Source organism: Microcebus murinus, chromosome 1 (genome assembly GCF_040939455.1).
Source record: "Microcebus murinus isolate Inina chromosome 1, M.murinus_Inina_mat1.0, whole genome shotgun sequence".
Lineage (NCBI taxonomy): Eukaryota > Metazoa > Chordata > Mammalia > Primates > Cheirogaleidae > Microcebus > Microcebus murinus.
In genome coordinates this window covers 133,350,750-133,371,557 of record NC_134104.1, presented here as the reverse complement: position 1 = coordinate 133,371,557, position 20,808 = coordinate 133,350,750, and the positions used below count along the sequence as shown (strand labels likewise).

At 39.9% G+C, this 20,808-nt stretch overlaps 1 protein-coding gene across 2 annotated transcripts in view; it reads right to left on the bottom strand.

Annotated features, from left to right (window-relative positions):
* The window catches only part of RARB (retinoic acid receptor beta), a 702,725-nt gene extending 682,339 nt beyond the window's left edge, over window positions 1-20,386 (bottom strand). The window contains exon 1 of one of the 2 annotated variants that reach the window (XM_076005783.1): window positions 20,303-20,386. The gene's annotated coding sequence lies outside the window, so the exon portion shown is untranslated. The remainder of the gene's footprint in view (window positions 1-20,302) is intronic. The other variant, XM_012786193.2, reaches the window with a different exon arrangement.
* Between the last annotated feature and the right edge of the window lie 422 nt (window positions 20,387-20,808).

Sequence of the window (20,808 nt, the reverse complement as noted above, 5' to 3'; positions counted from 1 at the left end):
TGTTTATGGAGTCCATATTTGTGAATGTGTCTACTTGCTAAAATTTATTAGTAATCCCCCAAAATAATAGTTGTGGCATTTTCACAGTCATTTGTGGATATGAATAAAGCTGTGAAAAATGTGAGTTGCCCAATGTGCACATCAGCGGAGCTCAAACAAGGCAATACCCTCTTGTTTTAGCTCTCACACCATAAACAAATGTCCTTTTTGTGGTCTTCTTAGTGCTATGCTTTTCACATATTTTGTGCTATTTGTTGGTGATTTCAGTGTTCAAAATAGCACCCAAGCACAGGGCTGAAGTGCTGTTGCTTGTCCCTAAGCACAAGAAGGCTGTGATGTGCCTTACAGAGAAAATATGCACTTTAGATAAGCTTCCTTCAGGCATGAGTTATAGTGCTACTGGCTGTGAGTTCAATGTTAATGAATCAATATATATTAAATATGGTGTCTTTAAACAGAAACACACATAAAACAAGGTTACATATTGATCAGTTGATGAAAATGTTGTGACCAGGGGTTCACAGGAACCTAACCCTGTACTTCCCCTAGGGACAGTGGCTCAGTATTTGCTAATGCAGCATTCTCAGTGACTTTGTAAAACAAAACGACCACAAATAACTGGAACCAGAACTTCTTAAGAGCCATTACTAAGCTTTACTACAGGCACAACCATTCTCACTTTGTCCATAATCACATAAAGCGTATAATACAGTAGCACGCCTTGTCCAAAGTTTCCCTTACTGTAGTTTCAGTTACCTGTCATCATCAGCTACGGTCTGAAATTAGGTGAGTGGAGTATAATATGATATTTTGAGAGAGAGAAACCACATTCACATAACTTTTATTGCAGTACATTATTATGATTGTTCTATTTTGTTATTAGTTTTTGTTCATCTCTTACTGTTCAATTTATAAATTAAAATTTTTATCGTATGTTTGTAAGTATAGGAAAAAACATAGAAGGGCTGTCCAGAAAGTACCCAGCCATGTAATATGAAAAATTATGAAAATTAGGGCTGGATACTTTCCAGGCAACCCTAGTAGTATACACAGGGTTTGGTACTATCCTCATTTTGGGGCATCCACTGGGGGTCTTGGAAAGTATCCCCTGTGAATAAGGGGGACTACTACAGCCAGGAAGGATGATTATGCAAGTCAGTGCAAGTCTGTCCAGAGTGAGTACTGAGAAGAAATCACATACTCAACATCAAATAAATGGTTGCTTGTTCCTTGGGGTGGCCATAAGGTACAGACAGTTTATACATAGATACAAACACAGTTTATGATGATCTGAAAGGTCACACTGAGGCCTGAGTTTTTCTTTTAAATAACCCTGTAGGACATCCTGAAGTAAAAGACAATCAATCATGGAAACAGATGGGATATAGAATGTGCTGCTGTGTTGCAATTAGGAAAAAGGGATATGGATAAAGCAAAGCTCATTATGCTGAAAAGCAGAAGCATTGCAAACAGCAAAAGACCTTGTGGTCAACCACAGCTGTAAACTGAAGGACAAGATGTACCATTTGTGAGGCAGAGACAAGGCCAAAAATGACAAATAAACACATCGCTTACAGATGCTCAGCCCAAATAGGGAAAGGCACTGAGTAGTACTCCAACAGGAGCTAAGGAGTCAGTGGGCTTAAGAATACTCTATTCATGATGCCACAGCAGTCACCTATCTTTGTATTAAAGAACAGGTAAAAATAGAGAGCATTTGCATATGATGGGTTAAAGACTTAGAGTCCAGAGAAGTAGATTTATTGCTGCTCTTTATATGAAGGTAAAACTCATAATCCTAAACTCTTGGGGGTGGCCCTAAAATTCTCTCTAAATGTGTTAGGGCTGAGCAGCCCATCTTGTAGTTTGAGTGACTATGGGGCCCCCCTGATCTATTTGCACACAGGCCAGCTCTCCTCAAGGTGCAGACCATAGGCAGTCTGACATCACCTGTGGATTTGTTGGAAATGAAGACTCTCCAGCTCCAACCTAGAGGTACTAAATCAGAGCTTCTGTTTTAGCAAGATTTCCAAGCGATTCACACTGTAAAGCTGGAGAAACAATGACCTACAATCAGGGTCACCAACCACCCAAGGCCTGGGGTAAGCACTGAAAGTACAGTGAAAAACCTTGCAGTCTCAGACACACCCAGACAACTGGTCACCCCATTTACCCAAATTCCACACCCAGAGGAAGTTCTCAACTGGAAGACTTGAGACTGAAGAACCACTTTGGGATCACTGCACCCTGAAACTATTTCCCAGGCTTTGTTTTGGAGTCACTTCTGGTTTTATGTGGTCCCCACATAAAGAAAGTAGAAGAACAAGGATGGAAGAATTCATATGGAAAACCAAGACTTCGAAGAACAATCTTCCTTTAAACCCGATCTTCCACTCCAGGATATAGCAGTCCAAGAAATCCATTTTGAAACTTAACAGAAAAAAAGACCAGAAGACATTCTTTAGGGGTCCAGAGCCATTCTATGCGATTGGTTACATTATCCCCAAACCTTTCAAAGCCAGAGATAGCTGCTGTAGAGCAATGGTTCTCGAATTTTAGTGATGTCCAAATCACCTGCAGAGCTTGTAAAATACAGACTTTTGGGTCCCACCCTCGACCACCTGATTCAGTGTGGCCCCAGAGCAGCGGCATGCAAATCTCAGGAAATTTTTTAAAAATGCAAAAGCTCAGGCCCCACCCCAGATCTACTGAGCCAGGATCCGTATTTTTACCAAGATAACCTGGTGATTTGCTTGCACAGTAAAGTTTGGGAAGCACTGATATAGGAGACACTCTTAAGGGATTGCTAAATCTGCATCCTATGTATAAATACAACTGCTTAACCATCTCTTTTAGCCGATCTGTATTCTATGGTCCTCTCTTCCTTTTTTTTTTTTTTTTTAAGTTTATCCATAGAATAAGAGAAAGTTCATAGCCTCATAGCCATACAGATTCATATGTCAGAATGGATGAAACAACTCACCTTCAACACCGAAAACAGAAAGTGCTCTCACTGGCAATGAAGGAGCATTTGCACTGGCTCAAGGAACATAAGGTCTTCTGTTCTTTCCGAGGAAGCAGCCGCCCAGGGGAAGCCACCACACTCAGACTAAGCACATCTGGACACAGCCAGTGCCAGCAGCCCATGTACTGGGCAGACACACCTCAGAATCCCTGCCCTTTGCAACAGTTCTTGCAATTTATTGGCTGTGGCTCATAGGAAGGTTTGATTCCTGCCAGTCTGCCTTACTAAGAAAGAGCACATTCCCTTCTGCAGATAGATAACACCACGGTCCCATTTTCTACCTCTACTTCCCTTTTACCAGTAATGTAAGGCTACATATACTGTTATTTCTTCTTTGGTTTCCTGAATAAGATGTCAATTGTTCTGGAATTTTTTAAAAATATAGTAATAACTAACATTTATGAAGCACATGTTATATCCCAGATATTATCTTAAATATTTAACATTTATTATATTATTTAATCCACACAACAACCCAGGAGGTAGCTACTTATGATTACATCCATTTTACACATTGGGGAATCTGAGACAGAGAGGCTAATTAACTTGCCCAAGTTCATCCAGTTAATAAGAAAGATGTTAAATCATCATTTTTGTCTTACCTGTCTTACCTTTCCTTTCCAGAAAGTTTTAGCTTTTAAAAAATTGTACTAATAGAAAGTGACCCTGTTGCACTGGACAGAATGTCTTTTAACTTGTGTGCATCTCAGCTTCTTCTTGTGGTAATTAGAATAACAATAGACACTCTGCCTCTTACAGGGGTATTATGTAAGTCTGTGCCTGCACTGTATAAACTATAAAGGCACAGGATGAAGACAATGATCAAAGGGGTGATAATCACTCCAAATAATTCATTAATGCTCACAACATCCTTGTGAAACATAGGAAATTGAGTCTGGATTAATTGGTGGCAACTGTTAAAATGTGGCATGCTAAGATTCTATTCCTGTTCTTCAGGTGGGTGGAGGGGGTCTACCTGCTGCAGAGAACTGACTCTCAAGCGAGGGGAAGGAATGTCAAATTTCCCAGAGGAGTTGCAGGAAAGAGAGAAAAAAGGAACGGGGCTGTTCCTGTGAGTACAGGAGTACAGCAATGACTAATCAATGACTGATGATCTCCAAGTGTTGCACACAGCTAGGTTATATTTCTCAGCCTCCTTTGCAGTTAAGCGTGGCCATAGATTCAGCTTTAGACAATGAAATGTGAGAACTCATGCCACATAAACATCTCTCATGCACGATTCTCTCTTTCTTGCCCCATCTGCCAACTGGATGTCAATACCAGGAGGAACCTACAAAACCACACATGGAAGATGGTGGAGACCTTGTCTCTCTGGGTCTCTGAATGACTGTATGGAATAACTTTTTCATCTACTGTTCTTTCCTAGTCCAGGTATACCATCATTACACTACCTCCTACATATTACCTAAAATTTAATTGCATTAAGCCACTGAAACGTGAGGATTTGCCTGATACCATAGCTAGAATTAGTCAAACTATTATACTGAGCAATTTCCCCTTTATCAAAAAATCTGCTTATGCAATACTTTAAATATGTCACTTAGATTGTTGCAAATTCCCATGACTAAAGATTCCATCTAGGTTAGAAAGGAAAGAGATCCTTGTACAGATTAGGGAGATTTGATTCTCGTAGGTATGTTAACCTGATTGTTTTCCTCCTAACTCCTGTTTGGGATTGGCCACACTGAGTAAATGAGAGCTTTGATTGTTGGATAGAAGGCTAGGAAGAAAGATTTTGCAGCAAGGATGGAGGATTTTACTGAAGAGGAAGATGCTGGTCATTCGGAGTTCACCAGATTTCCAAGCCAAAGCAGAGTCAGAAAGTGATATGAGATGGCTCCAAAAAGAAGTCGCCTGACCTGACAGTTTTTCCAAGACAGACCTAGGCAGCAAGGAGAAAGAAGAGTGGTAAAGGGCTAACTCACTGGGGAAGAGACTATTGATGTGAACTTCATTGAAATATAGTGTGTATAAATGGATAAAACTCAATTTAGATATATTTATCACAATTTTACAGATTAAAGAAGTGCCATATTTTATTTGCCCAAGGTTATGGGCAATATGTAACCAATTATGGTTATAATTTCATTTCCCAAATCTTCAAACACCTACAGTTTCCTGTTTCTCACAGTCCCGGAGGCAGCAAGTTCACTCCAGCTATTTCCTCTCTCTCTAGATAATTTCTGCTCCCCATTTTCCCCCTACATCAACTATACCCTATGCCAGCCTGGGATCCAACAACTTGGAAATTTGAAACCAATAGAGATTTTAAGACATAAACCAGTTAGTCCCAGATGGAGGAAAACATAACCCTGGTGCAATGTCATTGTACCTACTCCTTTGCCTGTTAAAAGCAAGAAAGAGTATCACCCAAAGAAAACTCCCAAAGCATTGTGGCACCAGCCTTGCCAGGCAGGGCAAAGAAAAAAGAAAGAGAGCTCCCAGTCCTTTGTTCTGGTTGCACACATTTGACAGGCTTTCAGAACCTCAGCAGATCTCCTGGCAAGAACAGCAGAGAGCAAACCCCTCCTCCCCACTGGGTATGGGTAATTTCTCCTGGCAAAGACCTCCAGCACATTCATCTCTCTCCAGGCCCTTCTAGGGCTGCTGTGCGTCTGCAGAACAGATGGGAGAGTCTGCTTGTCTGACTGTTGGCTGTTTTATTTCACTCAATAAACATTTATTGAGGATCTACTTGTGCCAAGCCCTATGCTGAGGGATGTTCCATTGATGTGTGTGCAAGAGAACAAGCGTTGATCTGCCCCAAGGAACAAGTGCTGAGAGAATACCTGTGTGTGTGTGTGTGTGTGTGTGTGTGTGTGTGTGTGTGTGTGTGTGTCTATCACCCCAAATCACCAAAACAATACGAGAATGGTGAAAAAGAATGGACAACCAATAGCACCATCGATCAACTTTGTCACAAGAGGAATGTCATGGTCCGTCTCAGTGCTTTGCTGGACGCACAAATCACCTGGGTATCTTGTTACATTACAAATTTGGATTCAGTAGGTCTGGGGTTGTGTCCTAGATTCTACATTTCCCATAAGCCAGATGATGGTAATGCTGCTCATCTGAGGACCATAGAGCGATAAAAGGCTTATCTAATTTTCATGCTGATCTGATATATTAGTTTGACGTGGTGTGGGCAGGCCGGAGGTACAAATTTGATTCTGAGCTATATGTGCCCATGAGGGAAATAAATGTATGGAACTCACTTTATAATGAGCCTACAATGTGCCAGGTACTTTCACTACGTAAATTCAACTAATTCCCACAGGTAGGTGCTGCTGTTCCATCTCTTTTACAGGTGAGAAAACTTAAATTCAGAGCAATGAAGTAACTTGTCTGGGGGTCCCAGAGTTAGTAAGTACTAAAGGTAAGATTTGAAATTATCTTCCTGTCTTTTAAAATCTATGTTCTACCTATTACCCTACGGGGTCATTTCATCCATTAAGGTTTCTTCCTTTGTGCAATAGATTGTTTGAAACGCTTCAGATGTAAAAGAAGGAGTTGCCCTCATGTGGCCCTTGACTCTCAGTACAACGTAATATGTGATTCTTCGCTCAGGAGCATTAATTTAAAAATTAATCCAATTTTTAAACACATGGTTATCATTAAAACCTCTAGGTGAATTAAAAAAAAAAAAAAGCACTGAATTAGCTGGCTTTCCCTTCTTGGTAATGACCTGGCAGTGGTAACAGGTAACAATATCTAGAAGGTGATGGATTTTTGTCATGTCAGAGCAAAGGAAATAATAATAATAAAGGCCAAGGGTGAAATTCCTTCCACTCTAAGAAGAAATACTGTGAAGACTGTTTACTGGGAGCCTTTGGCTCAGCCCCTCAGTCTCCAGAGAATGGACATATGACTATCGTTATGCAGTCCAGCCAAGTATTCAAAATATATTGGGTTTCGTGGTTAAAGAATTATGTTTATTGTTTCCTCTAATCAATTTTACTTCACAAAATAAAGAGTGATATATCATTCTTAAGTTCTCGGAAGAAAGGAGTGTCAGAAACCTTACAAATAAAGTATGAGTTAAAGAAAATGGGTATAGAGTGGATTCTTAACAGAGAGAGGATGTATGGCCCACTCTTTAAGTTCATAGGAAATTGTGACCTCGAAAAAGTACCCATGATTTCTCAGGAGAACTATTACTTAACAAAATCTCCACAATAACAATGAATAACGGCCTGCCAAAGAATATAAATAGTAAAGGATTTAATATATATCCCATAGTTATGAGATTATTGGCCAAGGGAGCCTTGTGCTAATAAGATCACTACCTCAACTGCCAAATCAAATTCCTCACAAAATAATATTCATATTACTAACCCTTATAAGGAAAGAAGATAATCCTCAGAAATTTGCAGCCCAATTGGCATTTATTTTTCTATAAGGGAAATAAAGAAATCAAAATGGTAAAATAATTCCATTTCAAAGTAGTTTTCAATGTGCTGATCTAACTATAGCTTTGAATTTATAATGGAATTGTTTCCATGTTTCGTATCTAAATACGGTGACTCTCTGATAAAACTAAAAATGAAAATAACCAGAATTATTTCCCATCATTTGCTTATTTTCATAACTGTAGCCAGTCTTGAGCAGTTCTCAGTCTTTTCCTTCCCTACTTCATTCTATTAAACTCAGGAATGTTGCTCAATAGAAAATCGAACCAACAAAAATGGAGAATTCTTAATGCGTCATTAGGCCTTTACAGCATGAAAACAGACTGCATCAATTAAAAAAAAAAATCCAGGATTATATTTTCTGTCTTCTGATTATTAAAACTAAAAAAGGGCCATTTCTCACTAGGTTCTTTCACATTTAATTTTATTTATTAGGTCTATGCAATAATATTAAAGATGAAGGATATAAAATTCACAAAATAAATGCATAATAAAGAAATACAAAATAATTTCTAAAATGTGTATGTTATACATTTTCTAAACCTACTGCACATCTACTAACCTTCATAGATATACAACTCCTGTTTATATTTGTAAAATATGTTTTCTAATTATTTCATTAATAGTAAACCATGTTATTAGTTGTTATTTGCCGTTACATTAGAATCATCCTAAAAGACTATTAGGATTAGAATTATGTGATGAACTAAACTTTTGTCAGTCTAAATTTCTTTTCTTATCTATCAGATGGACAGAATAGTGTTCAATTTTTTATATAAGTGGTTACTATAAATTTGGTTTAATTTTTTTCCCTTTAAAATATATTTCTCAGTATGATCTTACTATCTATGGCTTTTTACAGTCATCAAAACTGCAACATACCTTCTGGAATATTCTAAATGAAACAAGAATTTTCTCATTTACTACAACAATTTGAGTAGCAGTTACTAACCCTCATCTAAGCAGTAGTTCTGATCAATTACAAGCACATGGCCACCTGCTGTGACTGAAGACCAGGGTTTGTGTACAATCTGTGTTGATGTTGTCACTAGGGCTATAGATATACCAGGTAAATTCCTTTCATCTGTCATGCTTTGAAATCTTATATAATATTTTTAGAGATTTTACTTTAGGTGGGAACAATGAGAAAATTCCCATGGAATTGCTGAATTAAATATACAGTAATTAAAGTTCAAGAAACTAAATGGAGAAACATTTAGTTTTGTTTGGTTAATGGATTTTTCTTTTAGAGCATCTCCTAGGATACATCTGATCACAAGCAAAAAATATTTTAATATTTTTTCAATTAGGATGTCTTCCTGGACATGCTCTCCATACTACTGTTCCATTGATCTTCAAAAATATTTTGCAAAAACCTGCATTAGTGTGTGAATCACAGTGTACTATGATGTTTGTTTTCCCATACAGAACATGACTTCCAAGTGTTAGGCACTGTGTGTGTGTGTGTGTGTGTGTGTGTGTGTGTGTGTGTGTGTGTGTGTGTGTGTTTAGCCCCCTCACTTAGTATAACTGGAAAAGGATAGATGCTCAGTAAATATTTATTAAATGATTTAGAAATGGCTATGCTGGATGTCATCTTTACATTTGTGCTCCAAGTCATCTTTATTTTTTTCCTCTTACTTATGCTGGAGTGAAGAAAATGGCCAATAGGGGCAGTAGCAGATACTAACCATTTACAATCCAAGGCTATAAAAAGCTTTTATATACATTGTCTTAGACAACACTTTCAAGCCTATAGTGAGTTAGAAAATTTGGTTTTCCATTTCATACAAAGGGAATCTAAGGCTCAGAGAACTTGGATGTAATTTCACTTCCTACATTCATATGGCTTGGCTAGAATGTTGTAAAAGCAATACTTGCATCCAGGTCCTTAGGCACCAAGTCCAAAACTGTTTCTATGCAACCATAGCAACATTCCTTGCTGGGAATTTCTGAGAAAAAGAAAACTCCTCATCTACCTCAACTAAGGTGGCAGTGGCCAAAGAAGCAATGAAGGATCAACCAATTCTGACTCTGTCTGGTTCCTTCAAGCCCTCACCACTTCATTTAATAAGCAACAGATAAGTATTAGTCTTCTCTAGGCAATATTTTTAAATCCACCACCTAAGAAGTAATGGTAGTTGATAAAAACGTGAGGTGTCCAGATCTAGAATTATGTAAGAATGATAGCAGTAATATCTAAGGGCTTTAAAGGCATCATTCCAGTCAATCTTCACAACAAACTCTGAGTTAGGTGCTAATTGTCCCATTTTGCAGATGAGAAAACCTAGCCTCTGAGAAGTGCAATGACCTTATCAAAGGTCACTCTTCCAGTGAGTGGCAGAGCCATAAGCCAAAGTTGGATTAGATTGAGTCACAAAGCTGTGCTCTCAGCTGTGATACCATTCTACTCCCTGCTCCCACCCAGTTGGAGACTTTTCTTTTTTCAATTATGAACCTCAAACTCTGTAGGATAAATTTTCTGAGCCTCTTTGTTCCCTTTGATACATTGTAAAAGGATTTTTCATTTTAAATCAGTATGTACTTTAAAAGGATATCCTCTCTCACTTTTGAGACGAATGTAATTTTGTAATGATCTGGATGTGTTTCAATTATCCAAACTGTTCCTTCCCACTCTTTCAAATTCAGTGGATAATTCATAAAAATTTATCCTGATCCCGTTTGCTTGTGTAAACCTAAACCTGAAAAGTATAAGTCATTTAAAAAAAAATGGCATTCTAGATACTCATGTAAGGTTAAACATTCAGGAACAACATTATCACATCATCTTATCTTTTTATTATTTTTTTAGTATAGGTTAACAAAAGTAGACCACTGAAGTTGCACTGTTACAACTGAAAGCTGAAGCCAAAAACTTCCTACTCTTACTATATTGGAGTAATTTAGTATCTTTGTCAATGCCAATTCCTAAATTGAGTATTTTCCATCATATTAAATACTTTTTTACTCAAATATGCACTTTACTCAGTTTGACTAAAACCATAAATTGCTAACTGGCAGCCCACAGCCAAATTTAATCCCCAAATATATTAGGTTTTGGTGCTCCTTTTATTTTTAATTTTCATTTAGTTGGCATGAAAAAACCTGGAGATTTTACACAGATTTCCAGATTCCCACAAAAACCCATATTTCCAAATCCTCATTTAAAGTCAGACATTTGCCATTACTAGGCTGAAATTGCTCCAAAGACAGCAAGTTCCTGGAGTTGGGTTAGGGCTGCCCTCTTTCATGTTCTTAATCCATATTGCTGTTGCCGGATATTCTTGCTGCTTCCCTTGCCTCCTGACTCCTGAAAGCATTTGGATATTTCACCCCAGCACGTGAAGCATTCTTTGTTTATTTAAGCTTATTTTTGAAGGAAACATCTCATAAAATTAAATAAACTATTTTTGTTTTGTTTAATTTTAACAATTAATTTTAACAATAAAGTGTAGGTATCTTTAATCTACAGTGGCTTTATTATAGGGTGTACTAGAAAACTACCATTTTCTCCTTTGCCAAAAGTTTATAGCTGTCCAATATAGTTGTTGGGTTTTAGTTTCTGATAGTTATCAGGTTATCTGGTCTGTCTCAGTTGACAACCATATTCCCAGAGATAGGTCTCATGGGCCCTGTGGTAAGGAAAATGTTGGCCCCGGTATCTTTCACTGAGCTGTCACTCCTGTGACTGTGTTAACTTACATGGTAAAAGAAACCTTGCAGATGTCATTAAAGGTTACTAATCAGTTGACCTTTAAAAAAGGAGGTTATCCTAGATTATGGGTGGCCCCAATCTAATCACATGAGCCTTTTAAAAGCAAAGAAAGTGATTTGGCTGCAGACAGAAGAAATGTGTGAAAAGTCATGGAAATTTGAACTATAAGGGCTCAAACACCGTTGGCTGGTTTTGAAGATGGATGGGACCACTAGCCAAAAAATGCCTCTGAAAGTTGAGAATGATCTCCATCTGACAGCCAGCAAGGAAATGGGGACCTCAGTTCCATGACCACATAGAACTACATTCTGCCAACAAGTTGAACAAGGCTAGAAACAAATTCTTCCCTTGAACCAAAAGCTCAGGATGGCTGACACCTTGATTTTTGGACTTCAAGACTCTAAGAAGAATATCTAGCCAAGCCTGCCTGGATTTCTGACATATAGAAACTGTGAGTGAGAGAGTGAATTTGTGATGTTTTAAGCCACTAAGTTTGTGTTAATTTATTAAGGCAGTGATAGAAAACTAATACATGCCCCATGGCCACTGGTGACTCTAATGAGTAGTACCAGAAAGGCTCATAAAGTTTCATGCACAGGGATCATCGTTTCCTTTTTGGTGCGACTATGTCATTAATCATTTATGTTGTCAAGCCAATCATAGTGATTTGGAGCCTGTATTAGTTTTCTATCACTACCATAAAAAAATTAACACAAACAGAAAATAAAGGGGCCAAAATTGGTACTGAGAAAATAGAGTAATGTGCAAATCACATGGAAGCTAAAGTTCTTCAATTTAAATTTTTCAGTACTATCTAACTATAATATTAAATGTATTGATGTATGAAGCAAGAAAAAAGTTATCTACCCTAAGTTTTACTTCTTTATTAAATTATTTATCAAAAGAAAACTACAATTGCCATTATAACTATAAAACATTTAATATAGTTCTAAAATTAACAAACTGTGGATTTTTGAAATAGCATTTTAAAAGTATACCTTATTTCACTAGTGGAAAAATCTTAAGGAAGACAAGACTATATAGTCACTTGACACAAGACTGAACTTTACCCATTTAAGTGATCTATACCATTTGCAGCACAGGGAAGAGGTAGACAGATGACCACGTTACTCATTATTTAATACCAGGGAAACATGGAACTGCATTTAAACCTATCCTCTACCTTGGATATTCCCTGGCTAACTCAAGAGTCATTCATTCATTCAACATAAGAGGCCAATGCATAAAGCCAAAGAGGTAAACTTTATGCTGAGGTGTTCTTCATAGGATGTATTACTAACTGAAATTATAGTTTTATTTGTCTAATCTATTACAGTGTGTCTCCTAATTGAATTTCAGCTCCAAGGGGCCAGTGAATTTGCCATTTTGTTCATTGATGGACATCCAGCCTTGAGATTAGTTTCTGGTACATAGTAGATACTCATTAAATATTAATACTTATTAAATGAATGAATAAATGATGAAAAATCTAGGGCAGCATCCAGAAGTCCTAATATAGCACTCTTATCCTCATTATCTCACTAAATTGTCACTGTCCCTCTTTTCTGTAACCCTAATGTCTCCAAAGTATCTTCGTTAAAACAGTAAGTTTTCCTCTTCTATATTTATTCAATGAACACTATTGAGTACCTTGGAAATTCTCTAGCTCCTCCAGAGTGATTCAGTCACTCATTCATTTAACAAAGCAGGCCAAGGACGAAGTTGGAGAGATTACAAGGGGCCAGATCATAAGGAGCCTGAGGGTACCCTATAAGGTCTTAGGCTTTTAGTAAGAGTGAGATGGGAAGCCGCTGGAGGGCCCTGGCATAATAAGTATCAGATTCTGTTGAACATTTTAATAAGACAAATATAGCCACCAGGCAAGGCAAGAGTGGAAACAGGATCTCCAGTTAAGAAGCTGGTGGAACACTGTCATGGTCTTTGCCCATGCACTTATGTAATTCCAACTAGGTTCTTGAATAAACTTTGTTTGAAAACAAGAGTCATGTTGGAAGCCCTTATAAGACACTCAGCACTGATTGCCAACTGTCCTCTCTTTTATACCCAGTCCATCTCCATGTCTAGGATCATGGGGCATTGCTGCAGAAAGGATTAAAGAGATAATCTAATTGCAATTGCCTCAGTTTACAGAAGAGGAGGTTCTGTTTTGCTCATTCCTCAGGGCTCATTTCACTTACACAATGTCATCTTATTTCTCTTCTGCTCAGACAGTGTTATCCACATTCACTCTCATAAAAGACTATATTATGTTTATCCAAAAATTAAAAAGTACATTGAATGAAGAGCATTTGCAGGGAGCCACTCAAATTACTTCCAAAGCCTCTGATGCTTAGGTCATCCCAGAGTGAAGATCCCACTAGTTTTCAGGCTTCCTCAGTAACCACACTGGAGAGAGTCTATGATGAGTTGCCTGTACCCTGCTTTCCTGTGAAAGATCTAACTTTAAGTTCTACCCAATTAATCTCTACAACTTGAGCCCATAGGGTCCATGAATACCACTCCCGCCACCCATCATTTCTTTGAGTTACATCCATCCATATTAAAATAGGCACTATGGTGTCTGGGTGTCTCTGAAGCTCACTGTCAATATGAATATACTCATGGAGGGAACCTGGGTGTTGCTGGGGAGGTGCCTCTCCTACAGTGTAGAGTACCCCAGTTAAGAGGATCTAAATTGCTGCTCGCATACTCTCAGTTCTGCAATCTTTGCTCAAATCATTTAACCTTGCTCAGTCTGTTTCTTCACATAGAATATAGGCCTACCAGGAGTGAAGAATAAAGACCATAATACATGTCAATAAATAGTATCATCATTTAACTCATTATTCTAATTTTCACTATTCCTGTGAAGATGGGTCTGCATCTTCCAAAACAGCATCTGAACTCAGGAAGTTACTTGCCTGGCTTTCTGCCCTTTATATTACCTGCCTGTAAAAACTATGTATTGGAAAAAGGTCATTCTAGAACAGGGTAGCATTGATCCACAAAGACATTTGATCAATTCCCTTTCTTCCCTCCCTTGTATGTTATTTGTGGTTACAGGGGAAACTGATGGAAGAATTTTAAGGTTCTGGTATCGGTTTGAAGTGATGGATGCAAAGATCACCAAGTACGAAAGCCAAGGGCAGTGTGGCAGGCAAAATCCTATAATGGTGGAAACAGGCAGGGTGAAAGCTCACACAGAGCTTCCTATTTTGTTTGTTTTTGCTTATATAAGAATGATAAAGCAAGACAATAAAAATAATAAAGGACAGGAGAAGGGGAGAAAGAGTGAAAAGGCACAATAGAAAATGAAGAAGTCAAAAGGACAAACTGAAGAAAAGAGGAACTAAATAGTGGAAGAGAAAGGAGGAGGAAGGGAGAAAAGGAAAAGGAGAAAGGAAGGTTACTAAGAGACTGGTCCCACAGCCAGTGCAATGCAAAAGTAAAATCCAGGATCGGCACAATCAGACTAACAGAATATAAAGTGCATTTGCACTTGAACAAATTCTTCCTGCGGTCCTGTGACCCTTTTGTGAACGAAAACACCTCTATCTCTAGAAAATTGAAACTTAGGCTTCTCTTGATCTTTGACTTCCAATGACATCACTAAACAATCACTTGGGTCTTATTTACGTGATTACATTGACGTTGTCACTGCCCTTTTCAGGTAAAACCTTGTACTTCACAGATGCACAGAAGTGTCCTTAAGGAGTATGTACTTAGCCCATTTTGCTAAGAGCAGTGGCCTCCCAGGAAACAGAAGACTGGCACAACAAACAGTTCTGAAGTTGACGCCGCTGATACTCCTCACTCAGATTATTTTGCTTTCATTTTCTATTGTTTGTCAAAAAAACCTGTACACAACATTTAACATGCTTGTTACTTTGTCTCTTCATTATATTTCTATACTAGATTAGGTATTTTATTAAATATACTCTGTAGGCTAGGAGAAAAAAATGGACTATTTAAGATTATGATTACTTAAATTTACTTTTTTAGTAGTATAACTTTAATATGACTTCATTTTCCTAAGATTACAAAGCAAGCAGAGTACTGTATTCCAAATTTGTCAACAGTGGAATTCCATAATTTGTTGCTTTAGCATGGGATCCGCCAAGCATATTTCTCAGCCCATACAGAACTTGGGTATTCAACCTCTTAGTATTAAATTAGTGCGTTACCATTGCAAGGTTAAAGGTCTTTATTTATTGATGTCCAACCTCCTAATATTAGATTGTGTGAAATTTATTTTATATAATCTATAAAATATAGCAAATCACTTTATCTATCATATCAGGACAAAAATAATAGGTGAGAGTTGATAGTGGCCTGCTCACTGGGGGTTGCAATGGAGGAAGCTAGGCATGAGCAGGGGTAATAGTACAAAATATTTACCAACTGCTATGGCAAGAGCACTGGCCCATCTGAACAAATGCAGACTATAAACCCCTAACACTGGCAGGCCTACCTGTGTGTATCAGGCAAACACCTACCCCGAATACAATGTATGTGATGAAGAATTAAGAAATGTGTTGAGACAAAGGGATAAATCTAAGTTTCTGGACTGAGCAATTGGGTGTAGGATGTTGTCATGTCCCAAAATAAGGAAGACAAAAGAAAGAATAATTTTAGGAGGTTATTGGCAGTGGTAATATAGACTTTGATTTTGGAGGTAAAAAGTTGTATATGCCTGTGAAACATCCACATGGAAAAGTTAAACAGGCAGTTGAAGAGATGTTTCTAGAGCTCAGAGGTCAGGTGTGGACCAGAGACATAGATTGAGTCAGCACATTGGAAAGACTTAAAACCAGAAGCATGAAAGACATTACCTAATGGGAGAGGGGAGAAGGAGATATAAGAGGAGAGCCCAGGATAGAGCTCTAAGGTTGGGAAGATCTGACCTTTGTTTAGAGATGAGGTCATGAAGGAGGAGCCAACTGAGAAATAATAAAAGCCTAGCAAGGGAAACTGCAGGTGTATAATCTCACAGAAGCCATGGAAGTCATTGAAAGATGCCAACAGAAGATAACCTGTGACAGAAAGGGACCAGTCGACTCTTTCAAATGCTCCAAGAATCACTGGATCTGATTCACTGTGAAGAATTCACAGTAAGAATCACTGTGGTCATTGCTGACCTCAAGAGAAGTTGTTTTCATAAGTGGTGGAGGCAGAAGCCACACTGGAGTGGGACAGAAAATAGGGTAGAGTGGGGGTGGATACAGCATATGCAGACAAGCCTCACCAGAAGTTTGACAATGACATGGAGCATGGAGCAGAGAAATGAACTGAGGGATGCTGAGAGGTATAGGATCCAGAATTTGTTTTTAAGGTAGAAGACATTAAAACATATCTTGTCATATAATCTTCATAACAACTGTGTGATTTAGGAAAGTGTTATTTCCACCATTTACCAGATGAGAAAAACTTAGGCTCAGAGAGGTTAAATAACTGAATCGAGTTCACAGAGCTAAGAAGAAGCAGAACTGAAAGTTGAACCCAGTCTATTTCATTCCAAAGTTCTAGGACAGACTGCCAATTCTTACATTTTATTGCATTTATTTACACACATAACTGTCCCCCTCATTTATAAAATATTACTTTATTTTTAATTGAAAAATAATCCGTGTATATATTATGAGACTCACTTTCCAAGAAGAGAGCCTGACTCTAACTCATTCTTGGGTCCTAAGTACCTGGTATAATATCTGGTCATTAGTAATGGACACTTTAAATCAATGTATGTTGCAGAAATGAATAAAGATTGAATTAACCAAAAGCAAGATTTGGGCTTTTAAAATAAAGAAAAATCTAGAACTTCTCTACAAAACAATGTTATAAAGAACAATGGAAATATAGAGAAATTGGTCAGCCTTTCAAATATTTAGAATATAAAAGTGATAACACAGTAATTTTCTTTAAGGGTGAATATTATAATTAAACCTGCATTCAAATTGTTCTTTGTTCTCATCTCCCACTTCCCAACTTTATAAACAGCAAACTGTTAAGAACTTGCCCCAATCTTACATAATCCCCAGTCTACTGAAATGAACAGGTCACTTGCCACTTATTCTTTTATTTTTCTCTGTACTTAAAATACAAGGTCCTTATTCCCACATGGAATCCATTCTCAGGTAGTCCTGATTTCATTGTGCTGTTCCACATGAGACCAGCATATTTGTATGGAAAGGAAAAGGTGCATTCAATCATTGGGATATTGTGTGTGCCTGGTACTAGTAAATGGATTTTTTTAAACATTCATGTGATTGAGTGATTTCTCCCAACCCACCACACATTTCACTCAGCTGTTTTGCTGGCATGTTACTTCAAAGCCCTTTTAATACAATTTTTAATTGTTCCTTTTATCATATGAGTAAAGCAGTTTTAACAAATATCCTAAGGTTAAAGTCATGCACAATTTAAAAATGTAGGAACTCTGATGTTTATTTTCCTTTAAATGTTAATAACTTAAGTTTCTGCTGAAACAAATTTTGTTTTGAGCTTCCTCTAACAAACTCCTTCCTTCTCACTTTCAGAATATTTACCCTTTGAAAGTTTGAATAGGAAAAAAAAAGAGCTTTTCAGGTTAACAAAACTGTTTCATGATATAATGTGTAGTACTTCAGTTTGGTTTGGTTTGGTTTGGTTAAGATTAGCTACAAAAGAAGTTTAGGATCTATCCATCTACTAATTACATATATAAGGATAAAAGCTACTTGAGCCACATTAAATAAAATAAGAATGCCTAAAGTAGGCTAAATTTGCATTCTGATTATTTGCAGACAGCTTCCTTCTAATCCCACAAAGTTTTTTTCCTACTAGTTTTCCCCCTACTATATATATCTATATTACCTACTAGTTTTTCCCCTAGTATATCTATAAGCATCAAGTATTTTTTTCCAAAAAGGGATATACTATACAATTTAGCTATTCATTTATGCAAATGATGGTAAACAGAATTATAAAGACAGATAATAAACAGCAAATGAGGTTATTTTGTTTCACGCTTTATGTTGTCAGAGTTCTGAGCATGGTTTAGTGTTTTCTATTCATGACTTTATATTACCAAATTACTCCCTGATGGCGTCTCAGATGTGCTTTTGTCTGCAAATGAGAAGGAATAAAATACCAGGACATTAACGTTAAATTACAATCGTTAATGGCGTAAATACGAAAATAATTACTGCATCATACCATCAATTGTTATGTGTTCATTACTGAAGTTCTTGTAAAGCCTTCATTTTCTTGTTACAATTATTTTTTCCTTTATTTTTGTCTGGCTATTTTATAGCTCTGACAGTACTTTAGCAACATTCAGCAGTTACACAAGCCATTTAATCCTGCTCAAAGCTTCATTTAAACTTCATTTAGCTGCATTTTATTTGTGTATATATGCCTTTTACTTCTTTCTGACAGTCAAAAGGTACTTCCCAAGTAGGTGCTGGAAAGATGTGTCAAAGGAGACTATCTAAAACCAGCAATAAATTTCGGAGAAGGTTTCAGACTTACTTTAACATCGCTCGATAAAATGCCTTTATTAAACAATCAAACTTATTGAGCCCCCATTCCCCAAAATTTTAGCTTTGGGGTTTTGAGATCCTCCTTCTCCCTTCTCCTTCTTCTTTTCCATTCTCCTTCCTCCTCCTCCTCCTCCTCCTCCTGCTTCTTCTCCACCTCCTCTTTCTCTTTCTCATCTTTTAAAAAATCGACTTATAATTCTACCGCCAAACCGGCAAGATGGTTTTAAATCTCGGGCTCTCTACTCCCTCCGATTCAGTTTCTTCTCCTCCGCCCCACCTCACTTGTCTTTCTCCCTCTCCTACCTCCACCCTCTTCTCTCAGGGCTCTCTCCATAGCAGGCAGGAAAGGGACCCTCTCCAGCCACACACACACACTCCAGACGCCTGGCCCTCCGAGGGTCGTCCAAGTGCACCCTTTTGTCTGCTCCGCTCCCTGACCATCACTTCGCCTCTCGCCTGCCAGTCTCCGGCGGGCAGTGGCAGGGAAACTCACGCCGGCTCGGAGCGCTGGAAGGGGGCGGGGTGGACGCACGGCGGGCGGTCCTGTACCAGCGGCATCCCAGTCGCTGCGCGCGTGTACACACACACACACACACACACATCTTCTGTCACCTGTTCGCTTTCCAAGCCAGCTCTAGCACTGGCTAAAACTTATCCCTCGTCCCCACCCCGACCCCCATCTCCCGGAGTTCGGGTAGGAGGCATCCTGTGCACAGCTTTTTCAAAATATCCAGAGCGGAGAAAGTGCACGTTGGGTACACTACAATTATATATAACCCTAGTACCTCCCTCTTCTTTCCTTTTCACCTATTTTCTCCGCGATCACACACAGCCTTCCCCGGCCAACGCGCGCAACCAACAAGCACCCCATCCCCACTGACAGTCCCGGCTTGGAGCCTCAGCCTCCAGGGTTCTGTCCCTGTCCCGGTCCCTCTGCCCGGCGCCGAGCCCCGAGCACTCTTTCCAACTCCTACCATGTGGAGCCTGGCGCTGCCGGCTCCTTAGGCCCAGCCAATGCGCCAAACTTTTTCTCGCCCTTTCTCCGGCCCCAAATCACGCTCAAGCTGGAGGTCCGAGGCCCCAGCCCCGAGCTTAGACCCCACAGGGCAATGGGGCGAGAACGCCTGTTCCCATGGACCCCGGGTCTCGCGGTCCGAGCGCTAGTGTGCGCAGAACAGCGCTGGACCCGGCAGGGATGCGACCGGAGCCCGGACAGATCCTCTGGCAGGTGCAACTTGCCAGCGACTCCCGGGTTCACGCCCTTGGGGACGGCGGGCTTGGCCTGATGAGAACAAAGCTGGAGTCCGGGGAGACTGTCAGACGGGAGACGCTAAGACAATAGCAATAAAGGGAACTTGGAAGACGACCGCTGCGCAAAGTTGTCTACGAGTCCCGATGTCCTGGGATCGGTCGCGGGCTCCCGCCCAGACCCCCAAACCCCCAGCCCCGGGCCCCGCCGCGGCACACGCAAAAGCCCCTCTCAGCAGCCGGTCCCTGGATGCAATGTAAATGCCCTGGGCGCCCAGAAGCATCTTGGGGCTCCAGAGACGCTCAGGGCTTGGACAGCAGTCACTCGGCAGGAAGACCCGCCAGCGCGCTCTCCTGGCTTTACCTTTCGGCGGGCTGCCTGGGAGTCCGCGGCGCGCCGCCCGCTGGCTGTGCCCTCAGCCCCTGCCGCCGCCGCGGAGAGCAGACAGCGGGAGCCCCGCGCGCTGCGCCCCGCCCCCGGGCGCCAGGCCCCGCCCCCGGGCGCCAGGCCCCGCCTCTCCACGCTGGCCCGCAACCGCACCGAGCCACCAGCGACCGCCCAAGGGGGTTTCCGCGTGAGCTGCTGCGGAGCCGGCGGCCACAGCGTCCGCCGCCGCCGCTGCTGCTGCCGCTGCTGCCGCTGCCCAGACTGCTGCTCTGGCCCCTGTCGCCGTCACCACTGCTGCTCATGCATGCCATAGACCAGCCAGGATGTCCGAAATGGCCAACAAACAGTTGGGAATGACCTCTAGGATAGTGCTACTCTGAGCGTGGTCCATGCACCTGCAGCATCAACATCACCAGCGAGTTTGCTAGAAATGCACATTTCTGGGCCCCACCCTAGATCTATTGAATGGGAATCTCTGGGGA